The following is an 18352-nucleotide window of genomic DNA, read 5'->3' on the forward strand; positions in this document are numbered from 1 at the left end:
CTGAACTGGATGTGACTCTAAGCATCCCTTCACCACTACTCAAAATGAGATCAAAGCAAAGGTCCCTAAGTGGAGGGTCATATTTGCATACATGGGATGGCACATTATAAAGCATCTAATATTACCACTTAAAACTAAATTGAACTTGCATCACCGGATAGTTAGTTATTGGTCTTTCCTTATCTTGTTCTAAGTCTATACAGATAAACCATTCTTCATTTGATTCGAAGGTAATGCTGCTACAATTCCTGGGACAAAGGCACTAACATACAAGATTGAAAATGGAGTGATCGCCTCAGGAATTCTAGGTCCATGTGGGTGAAGCTTGAGGTCACAGCAACTGTTACTTTGCATCTGGAGGAGGCAGGAGACTCTGCAAAGCTCTCTGCTGTTGCCTCTGACTCCATTTTCCTTCACTGCTAATTCATTGTTCTTACCTGTAAAATTTTCTAATATGCTTCCTGAGAAGCCAAAGAGAGAGCAGGCACCTTCATTTTGTCATCAAATATTCACCATATTATGAAAAGGAAAACCCTACTGACTTGGCACTGAATGGCCAAACCCAGCACATTGTTACATATTGTTACCAGATTCACAACAGGAATAGATTAAGTGGATTTTATCCAAGATATCTAATTCCCATTACAGTACAGTACTGCGTATTTCTAATTTGGTGGCTGCTATGATCTCATACACTGCTTATTTTCTGTGCTTTTCCTATAAACCAGAAAAAAAAGCCATTTTTCCTGTTTGTTTTTTTAAGTGGAAATTATTATGCACATTACATAGATTAGTCTGCAATGTCTTTAAAAGTATTATTTTTCCTAGTTTTCAAAAAGTGGCATTGGAAATGTATCTCTTTCCATTCCATCACCTCTTCATCCTCGTTGGAAACTTGATCCATAGTAGGTATTAAGATCTTTACATTTCTACTGGTTGGGCGATGACTTCATTTCTTTCATGCCAGCTGGGGAATCTTGTGTGGCTGAGCATTGGACCGAAGCAGGGCTGTGGGTTGCTGCTGCTGCTTAACAGCCGTTTGCATGTATCCAGCTGCTGTGTAAGGAATCGTCAGGCTACTAGTTCTTTGCACCTAAATCACCCAAGGGATCGCAGGCTGATGGACGAGTGTATGTGTGAATGTGTGTATATGTGCGTGTGTGTGTGTGCGCACGGGCAGCTGCAACAGATGGGCATCAGCAGCAATGGATTTCGATATCATTTTTACCAACAACAGAGATAAACAGTCCTCCATCCTTTATTTCCAAGCAGTGCCTCGGCTTCCGCCCCAAATGTGCTCTACCCCTCTTCTCCGATTCCCCCACCCCCGCCCTCACGTGTCCCTAGGGAGGAAGAGGCCAGGATAGCTGCGCTGCAGGCAGGATTCCCCCTTTTTTCCCGCTGTGACAGGCGGATTCCCGGGCCTCCTCGGCCCACCACCCCCGCAGCCGCCCCTTTCCCAGTCACGATCTTCCCCCCCCATTCCCCCTCCCTTCGAAAGCTCAAGGCTCGGGCCCCGCCCCTCCCAGCCGCCCAGCCCAGGTTGCTAGGGCCTGGCGGGGCAACCAAACCTGGCGCGCGAGGAGGCACGGCGCGCGCGTACGCGCGCAGACAAGCTTATACAGGGAACCAGCTGTCTTCTGCTTCGGGGACCAGTGCACGAGCGGCGCGGGCGGGACGCGCGAGCCCGAGCCCGAGGACGAGCGCTCTCTCCTTATTGGTTCCTAGCAGAAGTGGGCGGGGATAAGGCGGGAGCTGGCGGAGTCTGAGGAGCTTCCCCATTGGTCCAAACGGGAGGGATGGGCGGGGCAGTTAGCAGCTTAGGCTGCGCGTTCGCCTGAGAGAGAGGGCGGGGTCGAAGGTTTCGATTAGTTGTCGTCGCCGCTGGGGAAGGTAAAGCGGCGACGGCGGCCTCGGGAGCTGTGGGACCCTGGCTGGAGGTGGGGATCTCGGCGGGGTGAGTAGACGCGCCGCCACCCGCCCGCCAAGCCTACTTGTCCTCATTCGGCCCCGCGCCCACCCAGCTTCTCCTGAGAGAGGGGACCCACCCGGTCCCCCCGGGCAGACGTGAGACGGGGAGGTGGCGCGGGTCCCCCCAGAATGGGGCGACGCGGCGAGGGCATCCCAGTCTGGAGTGGCTTCTCCTCAGCGCCCCATTGCGCCGCTGGAGGGGCTTCCCCGGCGAGGAGCTGGGGATGTATTTTGGGGTGTAGAGAGACGGGAGGGTGTGAGGAGGGGCGGCGGGTCGAGGCCGCCCCGTGGGGCTCCCCTCAGCGGCGGGTCTGCTGCATCCCCGCCCCGCCGCCCCCGCGGCCCGAGCTCCCCAGGGCTTGCGGCGAGGGAAGCCCCTTCCCGCCGGCGCTGAGGAGGAGCCTGCGCGCTGGAGCCCCCCGCCCGAGTTCCGTGGGAGTCCGGGACTCGCCGGGGACTGCGAGCTGCGGCCCCTGCCCTGCTGACCTTGGTCGCCTGCGAGGGTGGGCGAGCGACCCTCCGCCTGCCCCGCGGTTCCTCCAGCTTCCCCCGAACAAGTTTCAGGCGTCGTTATGAAGTTCAAGACTAGCATAGTGGGGAGAAGCAGAAATTGGCCCCTTCCCAGACCTTCGTACCCTTTGGACCCTGATAGAAATTAAATCCTGGGGTTTGGAACCATTTCCCAGAACGAACAGGTTCTGCTCGCAATGACACGTTCTGTGCCCACGTTGGGGGAAAAAATAACCTGAACATATTTCAGTGTAAAGGCAGATCTTCCCTGAGGGTTTTGTTTTTCGCTTCACTTGAGTGTTAAAGCACAGATGCCTGAAAAAGAAAAGCCTGACCTTAGTATCTCCACAGTGAGATTAGACGGATGCTGTGATATTTAAGTAGTTGCAGATCAGTGTTCTGTTAACACAATCTATTTTAATTGACTGAAATTTAAGCTGATTTTAGAAAGTATTGCAGACACGGAATGATTTCTTTCCGTGCATCTGAATTAGGTTTGTTTGGATGTAATGGTTTATGTAGTTAATGTAAAGGATTACACAAATTAATTTGTCCGGGAGCATTTGACCGAAACAGGAGACATAAATATGTATAGAATAGAATTATCGCTTTAGGTAACATCTGCTGGAACATTTCCAGGTTGTTCCTTTCTTGCTGTAGGGTTACAAAAGAAGGCATCTTTACCGAGCCTATTCGGAATTATTTGTGAATGATATTTAGATGTAAATTTGTTTTAAATTTCTTTAAGTGTTTTAAAATATTTTATTCATAAAATGTGAAGAGTTGAAGGGGGGTAGTATAATCTTATATTTAACAACCCAGTTACGGTCATTAATAATACATTTTTTAAAAAGGTGTGCCTCTACACTATTTTAGGTTTGGGCATTTTTGGCGTTGCCACTGGAACGGGAGTAAGGAAGCCTGCAGCAGTATTACCAGTTTGACACCACCAGTGGGTGTTTCTGTTGACAAATGCAGAGAAGAGAACATTTGGGAAGGAAATCTTTTTTCTAAGGGTGGGGGGTGGGCGAGTGGGGGACGGAGCCAGAAGAGAGAAGCTGTAGAAGAACTAAAGCTGCCAGCGCAGTGTATGCTGAGCATTTCACAAGTACAAGGAAACCTAATTAGGATAAAAAAATTCAGTTTGGCTGTATTAAATAATAGAGCTCCAAAAGAGGCATGCTAAATAAAGTTAGTAATTACAAGAGTGTTAAATAATCTACTATTTCAGAGGAGTTGGAGGGTCTTCAATTGTCAAATCCCTTTGAATTGTCTTGCCTTTTAACCTAATCAATGCAAGCATTCATTTGATATATATGTATATATAGAAAACAGTTTAGTATTCTAATTTTGCTTATTTAGTAAGTTTTCTGAGCCTAATTTTTTTTAAAACAAAATTTGGTATATCAAAAAAATAATTAGAGGCACTTCCCTGGCAGTCCAGTGGATAAGACTCTGCGCTCCCAATGCAGGGGGCCTGGGTTCAATCCCTGGTCAGGGAACTAGATCCCACATGCTGCAACGTAAGATCCCCGAGCCACAACTAAGACCCAGTGCAGCCAAATAAATAAATATTTTTAAAAAATTAGAAATAAGCATTCTTTCTCCAGAGAGGATTCCTTTTTTTTTTTTCCTGCTCAGATTTGTAATTTATTCATGATTTAGGGGCTTGTGGTAGGGATTTTTTACCCCTTTATCTCAGGTTTTTGATTTTCTACTTATACAAGTTCCCTGGGCTAAATGTGCCACTATTTTCATTGTAATTTTCTTGGAGTTATTTAAATCAGAGTGTGGCATCAACAGTATTCCCTGGGGTTTTAAAAGAAAAGGCTCCCACTGAGGGAAATTGCAGGGCCATCTCGCATAGATGAGTAATAGAAGGTTGACTGATTGCGAATCAGATGTATTCTGTTCCAAATGTGCTGCATGGAGTTAAGGCAGTTTCATTTAATAACAACCAGATTTTACTTGGTATTTCTGCTTTGAAGGTGCAGTATTGTTACAAAACGAAATACAGAGGTGGAGACATTTCGTCAAGTATGCCTTCCCACCGCCGCCCGCACCCACCCCCCAGCCTTGCTTCACCACTGTGTCTAAGAATCTGTGAGAGATGCTTTCAACAATAGTTGCATTGTTGGAAATGACAGTGGCTTCTGTTGCAGAAATTCAACCTTTCATTATGATTTATGTTTCAATTTAATTTATGGTAGAAAATTCCAGTATATCTGAGAATATGGCTGTGGAATTTGTAAGGAGGTGAGCAGAGAAAAGAAGCCTTCTTCAGTGTGTCTGTTAGAAGTTCACCTTTTTTTTCCCCTTTTTATTTTGATAACTTTGGTGGTTATCTCCTTTATTTCTAATACATGTTAGCGGGTATGTTAACATAGTACTTCATTTTCGGCTGTTAGTGTGGGGATATGACTTTTTCATTAATAACTTGATGTCAAGTAATAACAGAAGGCATTTAAGAACAAACGAATCCACATACTTAGATCCAAAATGTGAGGGGAATCCTTTAGGTAACGCTTAATTTTGGTACAAGAATAGCAGAGTTTGAAGTATTAAGTCACTTTTTAAGTAGAAAAGAGTTTACTCAGAATTTGATAATTTTAGTTTCTAAAGTTTTAATTTTTGGCAACATTGAATTTCTTGATAGAGACAGAGATCGAACCTCAAAGGTTCTTTATCATCTGATGATGAAGTCAGTTGGGTCACATATTTCAACTTGAGAAAATAATGTAATTGAAAGACTATATTTAAACTTTCTGTTTGGGAGGGTTTTCCAGTTTACTTTCTATCTTAAATTCAACATTAGAACTCTTTTGTTGGTGATGCATCACTTACTTTAGTGTTTGGATTTAAATTCTTGATAGTTTCTAGAATGTTTCCTTTATATAGAACAGTGCTTGGAAGACTGGATTATTCAAAGATCTGGCCTCATTTCTCATTCAAGTTTGTACAGTTACTTCTTAATACTGTGTGATATGAACTTGAGTATAATTCTGTCAGTGGGAAATGAAAGCTGTGAGTGAGGACCTTCCACCTAAAGAGCCTGATAACATTTAGACAATTCAGATTTGGGAATTAACAGAAAATTATTTATTAGGTTAAAAGGACTTAACCCATTCCAGTCTTTGGAATTGATTTTCTTCATTTTGAATTAAGCTCTTAGAAACATTTGTGTTTGAGATAGTTCTAATTAGGGTTAAGTTTTGGGTGTGGTCACTTCTAATTAGGGTTAAGTTTTGGGTGTGGTCTCTTTTGGGCAGTTTTCTCTATAATAATTAAATTCTAATATTCTATTTATTGAGCCTTACTGAATACCAGGTTCTATGGCAAATAATTTATTTGCATGAATATATGTGTGTATGTGTGTTCTCACAACATTCCTGTGAGGTAGATGTTTTTCTTATTTTCCGTATACACTTGACCAAATGGGCTGAGGGAGAGAAAATATTTTACCCCGATTACCTAGCTAGTCAGTAGCTGAGGCAGAACTTCCATTTGAAACCGGTATGACTTGAACATGTGCTCTTCAAAACTATGCTTTCTGCTTCTCTTTAGAAATCTGATTTCCCAGACATGTTTTGAGCTCCTACTGTACATCACTCCTGGGGTGGTTACTGGAGGTATAAATATGCCTCCTGGAGTTTATAGGCTACATTGGCAAGGCTGCCTGACCTTTAGTCACATGGGAGGCTGGACTCAGATCCATCAGCACTGATGGATAGGACAACTGCAAGTTCAGAATTTTCTAAGAGGGTCGTTAGTTCTGTTTCTTCATAATTGAAGCTTGTACATAATTATTTACACTCAAATGAGGTAGCTGTTTCTGATTAACCACTTGGTATTTCATGTTTCTTCATGTTCCATTTTAACTTTTGACTGACTTTGATTAAATTTGCTACACTAATAAAGGCTGTGAAGATATTCCTTGAATTCAATTTTGTGGTTTAGATGCACTCTTGAAGTAAAATGGCAGCCATTACAATCTGCAGATGGGTACCCATCTCTTCTGTAATTGTAACGACTTCAGTGAAATAAAATTTGGAGGTGAAGTCTACAGAGATATGTTATTGATGTTGCTTAACACTATGTAGGAGTTACAGTTTGACAACATTTTTCTACTTGCAAGTAGAATTTCCTGTTACTTATAGCCTCTTATGGGTGTGTGTGTGTTTAAACAAGACCCATCCTTAAGAGAGCTACAGTTGCTTAGCCCAAAGGAACCCCCAGCGGTCCATGTTAGGGAGGAAGAGGACTTAACATCTTATTCTGTAATTGATGAGAATCACTTCTGCCAGTTATTAAAGTTAGAAAGGAATGATGAATATTGTAGAACCTCAGGGCTGGAAATCACCTCGGCCAAAGCAGGACAGTTGTTCTACCAAGATGGGACCTATACAGAAGTGCTGTGGATTTCTTTACCAAGTATGGGTTTTGAATATGCATTTTTAACAGTTTTATTGAGGTATACTTTACATACCATAAAATTCATGTTTTAACCGTACCGTTCAATGATTTATTTTTGTAGATTTATGGAATTGTGTAACCATCACTACAATCCAGTTTTAGAACATTTCCATCACCCCAAAAAGATCTCTCCGGCCAACACACATTTTTTTTAACCTTATTTACTTGCTTCCACCTAGATCCTTTTATCATTAGACACTGATAAACGAAATCATGTAGATCTTAAAAGATATGTCTTTTAAAAATACCTTCTTACATGTATTACAATTTCTTAGTACTTTTTGTATATTCAAAAGTTTTTGCCTAAACATAATATGTAGCAGAATATAGAGGACAGTACTGCAAGTGCCATCCATTACCTTGTCTTTGTGGTTTTGATTTGATTCTGTTTTGATCTTTTTTAAACCAGCAAATAAAATACAGTGCTCTTAGTGATATGTTGGAAAAGCAGAAATAAGAAATCAAGGTAAAAGTAATATAATTATTGGGCAAGAAAAAATTCCTTTAGGATTTAAGACCAAGGGCAAAATAATTGGTTTTCTTGATTTTAAGCCAATAACATTGTGCATTTTATTGTTTGAGCTCTAATCCCCCTTGAGAGATCCATGCTTACGGTGCATGCCAGAGAGTAGGCTTCATTAAATTCGGGTATGCAAACGCATTGTCTACTTTTTGCAGTACTTCAGACTGGATTGTTGGGAGATTTAGAAATAGTTTAACCTGCAAGGTACTGTAGCCGCTTTTCCCTGCCTGCATCCTTTTTTTTAGTTACCCTGAAGGGTAGGCAGGGGAGATAAAGCTCCCTTGGGAACGAGTTGTACAGGATGGGATGAATTCCACCCGTTTGGTTCCCAGGTGCTCTCTTTGCTCCCTGTTCTGCATGTGTAGATGGACACTACTGATAGGATAGCTTGGGGATGTTATTTTTTGGGTACACATAATAGAGGAATGCAGTTGTTTGGTTGGAAGTAAAGTGTTTTGGAAACAAACTTTCATTGCTTTTAGATGAACATTTCTCTATGGAAAGTGACACAAGTGCCAGGCAGGTAAATCAATACCTCCTTGTGTGGTAGGTTGTGTCTGGATTTTTTTACAAAATAAATTTATTTATTTATTTTTGGCTGTGTTGGGTTTTCCTTGCTGCGCGCGGGCCTTCTCTAGTTGATACAAGCGGGGGCTACTCTTCGTTGTGGTGCGCAGGCTTCTTATTGCGGTGGCTTCTCTTGTTGCGGAGCACAGGCTGTAAACGTGCGGGCTTCAGTAGTTGTGGCACGTGGGCTCAGTAGTTGGTGGCTCGTGTGCTTAGTTGCTCCGCGGCATGTGGGATCTCCCCAGATCAGGGCTCGAACCCCTGTCCTCTGTATCGGCAGTCGGATTCTTAACCACTGCACGACCAGGGAAGCCCCTGTGTCTGGATTTTTAATAACAAACAGAAAGGACACAGCACTGCTCTGATAATAATAGTTTACTGTAAATTCAATCATAACTGGCTTGAAATAATTTTACTTAAAAAAAAAAACCTGTTTGGGGCTTTCCTGGTGGCGCAGTGGTTGAGAGTCCGCCGGCCGATGCAGGGGACACGGGTTCGTGCCCTGGTCCGGGAAGATCCCACATGCCGAGGAGAGGCTGGGCCCGTGAGCCAAGGCCGCCGGAGCCTGCGCGTCCGGAGCCTGTGCTCTGCAACGGGAGAGGCCACAACAGTGAGAGGCCCGCGTACCGGAAACAAAACAAAACAAAACAAAACAAAACAAAAAACAAAACAAAACAAAACCGTGTTTAATTGCTATGGCTGTGTGATTCTGTTGTTGCTTCGTATTCTTTGTTAAGAGAAAGGCCTAATATCAAATAGCAACAAATGAGCTTTCTGACTTCGATTTAGAGGGAAATAGTGATTTCCAAAGTAACAACTTTGGGGCTTCCCTGGTGGCGCAGTGGTTGAGAGTCCGCCTGCCGATAGAGGGGACACGGGTTCGTGCCCCGGTCCGGGAGGATCCCACATGCCGTGGAGCGGCTGGGCCCGTGAGCCATGGCCGCTGAGCCTGCGCGTCCCGAGCCTGTGCTCCGCAACGGGAGAGGCCACAGCGGTGAGAGGCCTGCGTACCGCAAAAAAAAAAAAAAAAAAAAAGTAACAACTTTAGTTTCTGGAAGTTAGTTAACAAAACATATGGATGAATACATTATGTTTTTTATTTGTTTTTAAGACTGCTTTAAATTATTTTAGGTAAGTTGCAGTTTTAGATCTCAGTTTTAGATTTGATGCTATGCCTAAAGATTAGGTTCTTGGCAGTGTAATATCATATTATAATAATCAGATTAAGCACACACACACACACACACACACACACGTGAGGAAGATGTGGCAGATAAAAAATGGTGATAAGTAACAGTTGAAGAACAACTTACTGACTTGGATTTGCCCAATTACCCCGATATTGCCCAAGAGTAGTAGAAACTAGTTTCCTGATGAATAGAATCTTTCAGAGATTATGAAAGCTTGTTCAGATGTGACACATCCTAGAATTTATCCACAAACTCCACCCTGGTTTTTGAGCCAATGGTGGATGTTTTAACTTTAATCGCTAGTAATTATTACTGGTAATATTACCACTAAAATTTAAGATTAGCATTGCAAACGAAAAGAAAAAGTTTTATTTTAATTGTTAGTAATTGAAAACAGTTGAGGTAGAACAAAAACTAATTTTGTGCAAATTGGTGTTTCATAATTTGTTATTTCTTTCTAAAGTAACCTGTCCTATATCCTGAGAATCTGTCCTTCATTTAGCAAATACTTATTGAGTGTCTACGGTGTACCAAACTGTGATAGAGGCTGGATAGAGTGATACATCAAAGGGAAGTAGGCCCTCAAAGACTTTATAGGCTTGAAATGGAGAGGAGAAGTACCAGGCACTAACAGGGTAGGGGGATCTGCCATGTGGGGAGCAGGTAGGAAGGGCACGCCAAGGAGGTAACATTAAGTGGGACCTGAAGGATGAGAAGGGCATGGTTTAGTTGGAGAAATAAGTTTTCGTGGCAGAAAGTGCAAATGCCCTCAGGCAAGTTGAGAGAAGTAGAGGCTTTTGAAAAACCGAACCTTTTAAAGAACTGAAAGAAATCAGAAATGGCTGGAAAGTAGAGAAGCAGGTGATGACGCAGAAGTAGGCAGGGGCCAGGTCTTGAAAAGGCTTAGTAGGCCATCTGCTGGGTTTTTGAACTTGTCCTAAGTCTCCTGGCAAGCTATTGAAGGTTTTAAGCAGAAATGTGACATGAAATGAAATGCCGCAAAAAACAAGAGTTTTAGCTCAATGGAACCTTGATGATTTACCAAAAAGGTCATAATCCCTGCAAGGTAAAATATTCTTTCCTCATCTCATTAAAAATTTTGCAACTGCCTTCTTAGTTGATTGTCATTTGTGGTACTCTTTTCATTGTTTTTATAGAAATTAGCTTCAGTTTTCTAAAGGCTCCTTCTTTTCTTTTATCCTTCACCAGTCTGTTAACCTTATATAGGAATGTCATTTCTATTTATAACTGAGTTAAAATTTTTTTCTAACAGTTTTAGCTCTCTTCCATATTTAAACTTAAAACTCTTCACTGGTTTCTTTTTCCCCCAGACATCTTTAATCTGCTCAAGGTTTTAATGAAACATTTCATTAAATATCAATATTAAATTTGCTTTATTCTTTTCTTTCCCCAAATACAATATCTTATGTCTAGTTTAATATTTTTCAGCATTTATGCTATTTCATATTTTATGAAATCTCATTTGAGCACCTACAGTGTTTTTAGAGAATTTTGTTAATAATGTTTAGAATCAGTAATCTTTAGCAGGAGTACCATTTTCAAATCTGGCTCACATTCTGTGGTTTTACCGCCTTTTATATTAAACTAGTCTCTGTTGAGCTTCTTACCTTCAAGTGAGCTTATGTATATAAAAGTGCTCCACAGGTTTTATTTTATATATCCTGATTTGTTTCTTTCTCCTTCTACAGTATGTATCCCTACATGCTCAGTTCAGTTTTGGAAATCTTCAACCATGCTCAGTTTTTCTTGCTTTGATGACTGAACAAGCATTCATTGAGGGCTTCCTTGGTGTAAAGTGGTTAGTTTGTGTCAGTATAAAATGCCATTGTGCACTTCCCCTCCATGTATACAAAGAATAACCACAGCATCACCTCCTTCTTCAAATATTTCCTTTGAAATCTACATTTTGATGCAGTCTCTAACTTAGCTCACTTTAGCCTTGAGTTCTGAGGCTTTTCTGAACCATTTTATACCTGCTCTGTATTCTTTCCTTCTTGATTTTTTTTTTTTCCCTTGTGCTGGTAACTTGAAGAATTTACAGTGGCTTTGTGTCATTACTATTTTCACTTCCTATCCAGCCCAGGACATTTATTTTTAAAGAGTTGCCTCAGTTTAGAGTTTGATGTTTTTGTGCTAGTGGTTTCTCTACCATCCACAGTGACTGCCCTTGATTTGGAGTTGTGCTTTCCAGTCTTGTGCCTCTGTGCAGGGTTGGTAAAGGAAGGCCATACTTGTCTTTCTTTGACTAACTTTATGATGAGGTGATGTTTTGGGTATCTTGGTGTCACTGTGATGGTAGGTGGTAGAGATACAAAGCCAAGCTGTGGTGTTGTGCCCTTTTATGGAGTTTGTATTCCAGCAGAAGAGGCCAAAAGCAATGACTAAAGAACAGGACGATATGCACATTTAGATGGAAACACAGGGTGCTGGTATTGTAGGCCAGAAGAGGTGCACTTAACGCAGACCTAAGGGGACTGGGGAAGGTAATGATTCCTGAGTATTTGTGAAGAGTCTTAAAGGAGGCCCAGAATGTCAGGTGGAGGGAAGGGGTTTTCTGGTAGAAGGATCTAAGAGCATATGGAGCTGGGTGAATAGCAAGAAATGACGTGGATTTATATATTGCATGCCTTGCTTTGATGCTTTGACTCCAGTGACATCCCAGGACCTTGGTTTTCTTTCTTTATGGCCATTTGGCTTTTTTCTGTTCATTTTCACTTTTACTTGAGAGTATACATAGGAAATACTAAAGCCAGGAGTTTAAATAGTGGTGGGCCTTTGGTAAAATGGATAAGCAGATGGTATCAGTTTTCTACTGTAAGGCATGGAGTGTTGCCTGTTGTTGCCTGAGCATCTAGTGCATTGCCTGGCACAGAGGAAATGCTCAATAAATATTTCTCTTATGAAAGGTGCCTTTTTTCCTGCCCCCCCCATCTCCTCCTGTCAATGCCTTCTTCCTTGTTTGGTGGTTTCTCTTCTTTGTCAGCTACCTGTCTGGTGGATCTTCCTCTCTGCTCGTCCTATAGACGTGCTTGTCCTGTAGGTCTAGTCACTGGTCTCGGACATAGTTGTGTTATAATTGGATCCGTGTTGATGTATAACTAGGTGCTAATGGCTCCCTCTGTGAGACTCCTCAAACTTCTGTCGACATTTACAGTATGGTAGATGAAGGGGAAACCAAAGTTTACAAATATAAGAATGATATTTCTTTGAATTTTTTCATGATTTGTTGCATGAATTCATAGAAGTGCTGAGTTCTGTTCCATAATAAGCTCTTGTGTGTGTGTGCATATGTGTGTTTGTATATATCTGCTTTGTACCTTACTTAACATTAAGCAAAACCAATATTTTGTGAAGATGTTTGCTTATTTATTATGTGGCTTCACCCCCAACCCCCATCACTGCTTAGGTCCCTCAGATTGGGAAGCTAGTTTAAAATGTGTTACCACATTGAGGTAAGAATATGTGTCTTACAGAAAGGCTCTCTAGGATGCAATGATTTCACCAAAGAATCTACCGTACACTAATGGTTGGTTAGTTAGATGGAGGGCTTTTAAAAAAATTATTTATTTTATTTTTAGATGCTATAGTAGACTTTTAAGTATCCTCTCTACATTTTGGTAATTTCTCATATTATAGGTCCCACTTTCCCAGAAAACTCATCCACAGTCTCTTTTACAGCTAGGATACAGGCTTGTGACCTAGGTTTGACCAGTCATTTACGCAGAGTGAGACTTGTATATAGAAGTGAGCATTGTGAGGTGGCCATCATGTGTAGTTGAATTGATGACCTGGTGATCATGTTGACAGAGGTGTTTGGTGGGGGCAGAGCTTATGGAATTCAGTCTCAAGTGGTGTTGGTGCTCAGCAGTGATAATCTTTTTTTTTTTTTTTTAATCTTCCTATTCTCTGATCATCTGGAATTTGTGTTAGATGTCTTATATTAACTTTGGAATATTTTCAGCCATTATCTCTTCAAATATTTCTTTTGTCCCATTCTTCTATTTCTGTGATTCCAGTTACCAGTATGTTAGAACCTTTGATATTGTCGCACACCTCTTGAATGTCCTGTTTTGTTTTGTTCTGTTTTTCACTCTTTTTTCTCAGTGTTTTCGGTCGGGGTAATTTCTACTGACATCTTCAAGTTCACTGATTCTTTCCCTGGCTGAGTTGAGTCTACTAAAGAGCCCATTGAAGGCATTCTTCATTTTTCTTAACTGTATTTTTAATTTTTAGCACTTTCATTGTATTCTTTCTTATAGTTTCCATCTCTCTGCTGAGTTACCAATCTGATTTTTCATGTTCCCCTTTTGGGTTAGAGCTCGAAACATGTTACTCATAGTATTTTAACTTTGATTCTAGATATTTCCAACATCTGATTCTGTGTCTAGTTCTGACATGTTTTTTGTCTTTTCTGAGTGTTGTTTTTTCTCTGCTTTTTGTTATGCCTTGTGATTTTTTTTTTTTATTATAACACTGACTTATTTTGTAGAACAGTAGAAACTGAGGTGCAAAAATTTTTTTTCACTTTGAAAGCAGTTACTGTTTAAAAACTGACCAGATTACAAAAATAATCATGGTAGATACCTTAGTTGATCCTTCTAATAAGCCTGTTGATCTGGTCTTCCCTGTTGCCAGCATCTCTACATTCTAATGGGTGGTCTTTTTCTTCGTTCCACCTCATGGAGAAGACAGTTTGAAGGGCCACGGGAAGTTGTTTGCTTCTTTGAAACGTTTTCCAACAGTATAGATCTCGTGAATCAGGTCCTCCATGCAGATAATGCCATATTTACAAAGAGATAGAGCAATCAACACATTATCTGTCAGGGCAATTCACTTGTTGATTTTGCCATAACCATGCTTGTAGATCAATTCATTTACTGACTTCAGGTTTGGATACCCCCATGCAATACATGGTTCCACAATTCTCAGCATGTTAATTGAAGCCTGTTGAGCTTCACGTGGGTGCCATTGAAGATCTGATGGAGGTGGAGAAGCTGCAACACCTTTATGGACCTTTGGGCTCATGCCACAGATATCTCTGATCCTGATGACAAATGCCAATTTGGGCTCTGCAGGTACATAGAAGTTGCTGTCTTTTCTTGCCATCCTCACTATTCAAATCTCAGTTCTGTACATCTGCCTGTATTCCTTGTGATAGTGCTTAGCTTTTTCATAGATAAGCTTCCTCCTTGCCTTTCAAAGCATCTTCTGGGCATACTTCTTTCTCAGGTTCTTGATCTTAAGCTCTGTGAAATTCTTTTGCTTTTTCTTAAGGGTTTCTGGCACAGCAGGAACTTTTTTTTACTTCTCTCTTGCACCCTCCATGGTTCTAGGTGGGAAAGAGCTGAGGTGCATAATTTTTATGTCTGTAAATGGACACATCTTTCCCTGTGCTAGGCCTTTGTTTCAGGAATTTGAGTTAATCTAGTTTGGAGTTGGGCTGGTTTTAAGTTTGGTTGTTGCTGTGGTTCCTCTCAGTATACCTCAGGCTTCAAATTCTCTGATTAGGGTGGGAGGTGGTTTATTTTATTGGGTCTTCCTTCAGGACTGTGACTTAGGGTCTCCTTACATGCTCTTGATCTCCTCCTGTCCCTCTGCCAGTGGTATTATGCTGTTTACTTGTTATTGGAAGTAGGTTAGCTTAGAGGTGGGGAGTGATGGTGGGGTGTGGTCTTTTGTTCTGATTAAACCTCAGGCTTAGGCCTGCATCAACGTCCCAAGGTCATGCCCCTACCCTAGCTATTGTTGTGGGCTCAGTGTGGAGTCCTGCCCCTCTCCCAGAGTAGGGTGCCCACCCCTTCCTCCAGCTGCAGTGAGTTTTCACCTGTGCTTTAAGGGTAGAAGCACTTATTGGCCTTTCTTTCACAGATAAAGGTTTTTCTTCCCTAGTGTAGGTGGGAGGGAAGAATCTGGGTGAACATCTTGCTCCTGAGACACTGCTGCAGTTCCCTTCCCTCAAGTCTGCATCACAGTGGGCACTCCTCAGGGCTCTTTCTGTGAGTGGTTGGTGGCGTTGGTGAAGGAAGATCCTGCAGAAGGCTGGGGTCTCCCCAGTTTCTGTGACCTCCATTGGTTTCACACTGTTCCTTCAGCAAGCCACATCGGGCTTTTATCAATTTGCTTTTTATTCTAGCTGAACTCCTCTTGTCAGTGGCCACTTACAGTCTACCCTAGGTGAGCACAAGGTTGTCTCTCTCCTTGCAGGCCCTTTCTCTCCGAAGATTTTGAGCCAGTTGTTTGTTCTCTGATGGCTTTCAAGAAAGACATGAATTTGAAATTAGTACATTGTAAGGGCGGGCAGCTCTGTTCCTTCTAGCTTTCTTATTCCAGGACGGAAGACAGAAGTTTGGTTACCCTTAAAATTTTAACATGCACATTTAACTAAGTCAAAGCTTAATTATTATTCCTATCCTCCCAAATAAGACAGAGATTTTAGAATGGCTTACTTTTTAACCCTTATCCCCTCTTCCATGTTAGTTATTTATGCTTTGGCTTTGCCTTGTTGAAACCACCTTAAGTTTGTAAAATAGTGAATATTTACTCATCAACATGTTTTCAATTTTCTTTGCTCACCATTCTTTATTCACCCCATTTCTTCCTTTTGGGTTTAGTTTTCTTCTTTATAAAGAATGTTCTTAAGTAGTTCTTTCACTAAAGGCCTATTAGTAGTAAACATGGTCTTGGTGTTTCTGAAAGTGTCTTTACTTCACTTTTTCTCTTGAATGATTGTTGAGCTGGGTACAGAATTTATGTTGACAATTGATAATGTTATTCTCTTGTCTTTTGACAAGTTTTGTTTGTTAATGAGAAGCCTTTAGTCAGTTCAGGTATAATTTCTTTGTAGGTAAGTAATTATCTTTTCTTTTGGGCTACCTTTAAGATTTTTTCCTTGTTTTTGACTTTTTGCAGTTTCTTTGCGATACCTCTAGATGTGGATTTGTTTTTAGTTATCCTGCTTTTTTTTTTTTTTTTGCGGTACACGGGCCTCTCACTGTTGCGGATAGACTCTCAGAGTCTCCCTTTTGATTTTTAAATTTTTCTCTGCCCATTATCTTATTCCTAAGGTTCTCGTCCTAGAAAACCTTCCCTGAACCAGTTGTCCACTCCTCTCTTAGCTACCTAATCTCTCTTCCCCTTCTTCTGTAAACATCTGGGTGTGGTCTATACATACTCTATCCATTTCTCATCCACTTCTCACACTTCAGCTCGATCTCTGACTTCCCAGTCTCACATTACTTAAACTGTTTTTGCTGAGATCTCCCGTAACGTCTTGTTTGTTGCGTCTAGTGGATTCATTCAATCCTAATTTTACTTGACATTTCTGTTGCACCTGACGCTGTTAGTCACTGTCTCCTTGAAGCAGCGTGTTTCCTTTGCATCCTTGTTCTCCATGTCTTTCTCTTACACTTTTTTCTCTGCATTCTCTGTGGGCTTGTCTCGATCCACTTACTCCTTACACACTACTGTTACCTGGGCTTGACTTCTTGGCCAAGTATTATCCTAGGTCATTGTCTCAATTACACCCACAGTTTCAGTTCTACTTACATGCAGATGTATTTCTAAATTTCTAAATTCTTTCCTGTTTTTTCACTATATGCCTTCAGACTCATTCTTAATAACCTGCTGGAAAGTTACACCTGACTATTCTACAGGAACCTTATACTCAGGATGTCTAATATGAAGTACAGCATACTTTCCTCAAACTTGCTCTTCCTCCTTAATTAAAAAAACAAAACAAAACTCTGTTAATGGTTCCACCATCCACCGAGGCTCCTAAGGTGGATAGTTGGGTCTTATCCAACTCAGATATATTATCTACAGTTGCTAGTATGATATAAAACGTGATTTTGATTATGAAACTGATCTGCTTGAAAGCCTGCAGTGGTGCTCTGTTGCTGACAAGAGAAGGAGAAAGTTAGGAGAAAGTCTGATCTCCTTTTATCTGGCTCATCAGGCTCTCCTTGGTGTGTTCTCTGCCTGCCTACCTCTCCAGCCGCACGTCCTTTTCTTTGCCTCAAACACTGCGCTCTCCAGCATGTAGAGTTCTCCATAAAATTGTTTCAAACTTGGTATCTTTGCTTGTGCTGTCTCCTTTGTGTGGAACGCAGTGTCTACTGCAGACTGTGTGGGTTGCTAGCTCTCAGGTTGGTGGGACTCCCTATTCCTCATGGAAGCTGCAGTTAATTGACATCTTTCCCTACTTCTCTGGCCTCAGTGTTACTGAGGAGTATTCCTTGTCTGAACTATCATTTTGGAGAGCCAGGACTGGGTAAATGCTGGCATCAGTCCTACTGAAAGAAGGTGGGGAGTGGGCACAGGTAGAGGTGTTTCACAGCTCTTCAGTTATGTGGTTTACTATTAAGCCATTTCTTTTCTTAGTCCCGATCTCAACCTGCTTCATAGCTCCTTGGAATTCCTCAGAGATCCTGTCTGCTGTGAGCCCTCCTATATTCTCAGGGCTGCTCTGGGTTTATTTTTATATTTCTTTTGCCTATTTCAGGGGGTTTTAGTGTGGGAGGAAAGGTAAACGCATGTGTCTGGTTAGCCATTTTAAAGCAGAACTACAGTGCCTTATACTACATGTGGTTTCTCATTTTTCTCTGTTGTAGATATCATGGCAAAGAATGTCCTTTGTTTTAAATTTTCATTTTAATTTTTGGCCACACCACGTGGCTTGTGATCTTAGTTCCCCAACCAGGGATTGAACCTGCTCCCTCCGCAGTGAAAGCGCAGCGTCCTAACCACTGGACCGCCAGGGAATTCCCGAATTTTTTTTTTTTTTTTTTTTTTTTTTTTAGCGGTACGCGGGCCTCTCACCGTTGCGGCCCCTCCCGTTGTGGAGCACAGGCTCCAGACACGCAGGCCCAGCGGCCATGGCTCACGGGCCCAGCTGCTCTGGGGCACGAACCCGCGTCCCCTGCCTCGGCAGGCGGACTCCCAACCACTGCACCACCAGGGAAGCCCTTTTTCTTGTTTTTAAACCATGGTATTCCAAAAACCTTTTGGTCTTTAAACTGTGTTATTTTATTTGAGCACAGAACACTTGAAAGGTTGGTGTGCCACGTTTAATCCATTACATTTCTGGGAGAATAGTTAT

At 41.7% G+C, this 18352-nt stretch overlaps 1 protein-coding gene and 1 pseudogene across 2 annotated transcripts in view; one reads left to right on the forward strand and one right to left on the reverse strand.

Annotated features, from left to right (window-relative positions):
• Positions 1 to 1892: 1892 nt before the first annotated feature.
• Positions 1893 to 18352, forward strand: part of CDKL5 (cyclin dependent kinase like 5) — a gene marked incomplete at its 3' end in the record, with an annotated part of 182957 nt that continues 166497 nt past the window's right edge. Inside the window, exon 1 of the mRNA XM_082864224.1 lies at positions 1893 to 1957. The remainder of the gene's footprint in view (positions 1958 to 18352) is intronic.
• On the reverse strand, positions 12983 to 14580 carry LOC309977911 (large ribosomal subunit protein uL30-like; annotated as a pseudogene). Its single transcript has one exon. The product of its transcript is annotated as a large ribosomal subunit protein uL30-like (transcript).

This window comes from Leucopleurus acutus (genome assembly GCF_964270905.1).
Source record: "Leucopleurus acutus genome assembly, chromosome: X".
Lineage (NCBI taxonomy): Eukaryota > Metazoa > Chordata > Mammalia > Artiodactyla > Delphinidae > Leucopleurus > Leucopleurus acutus.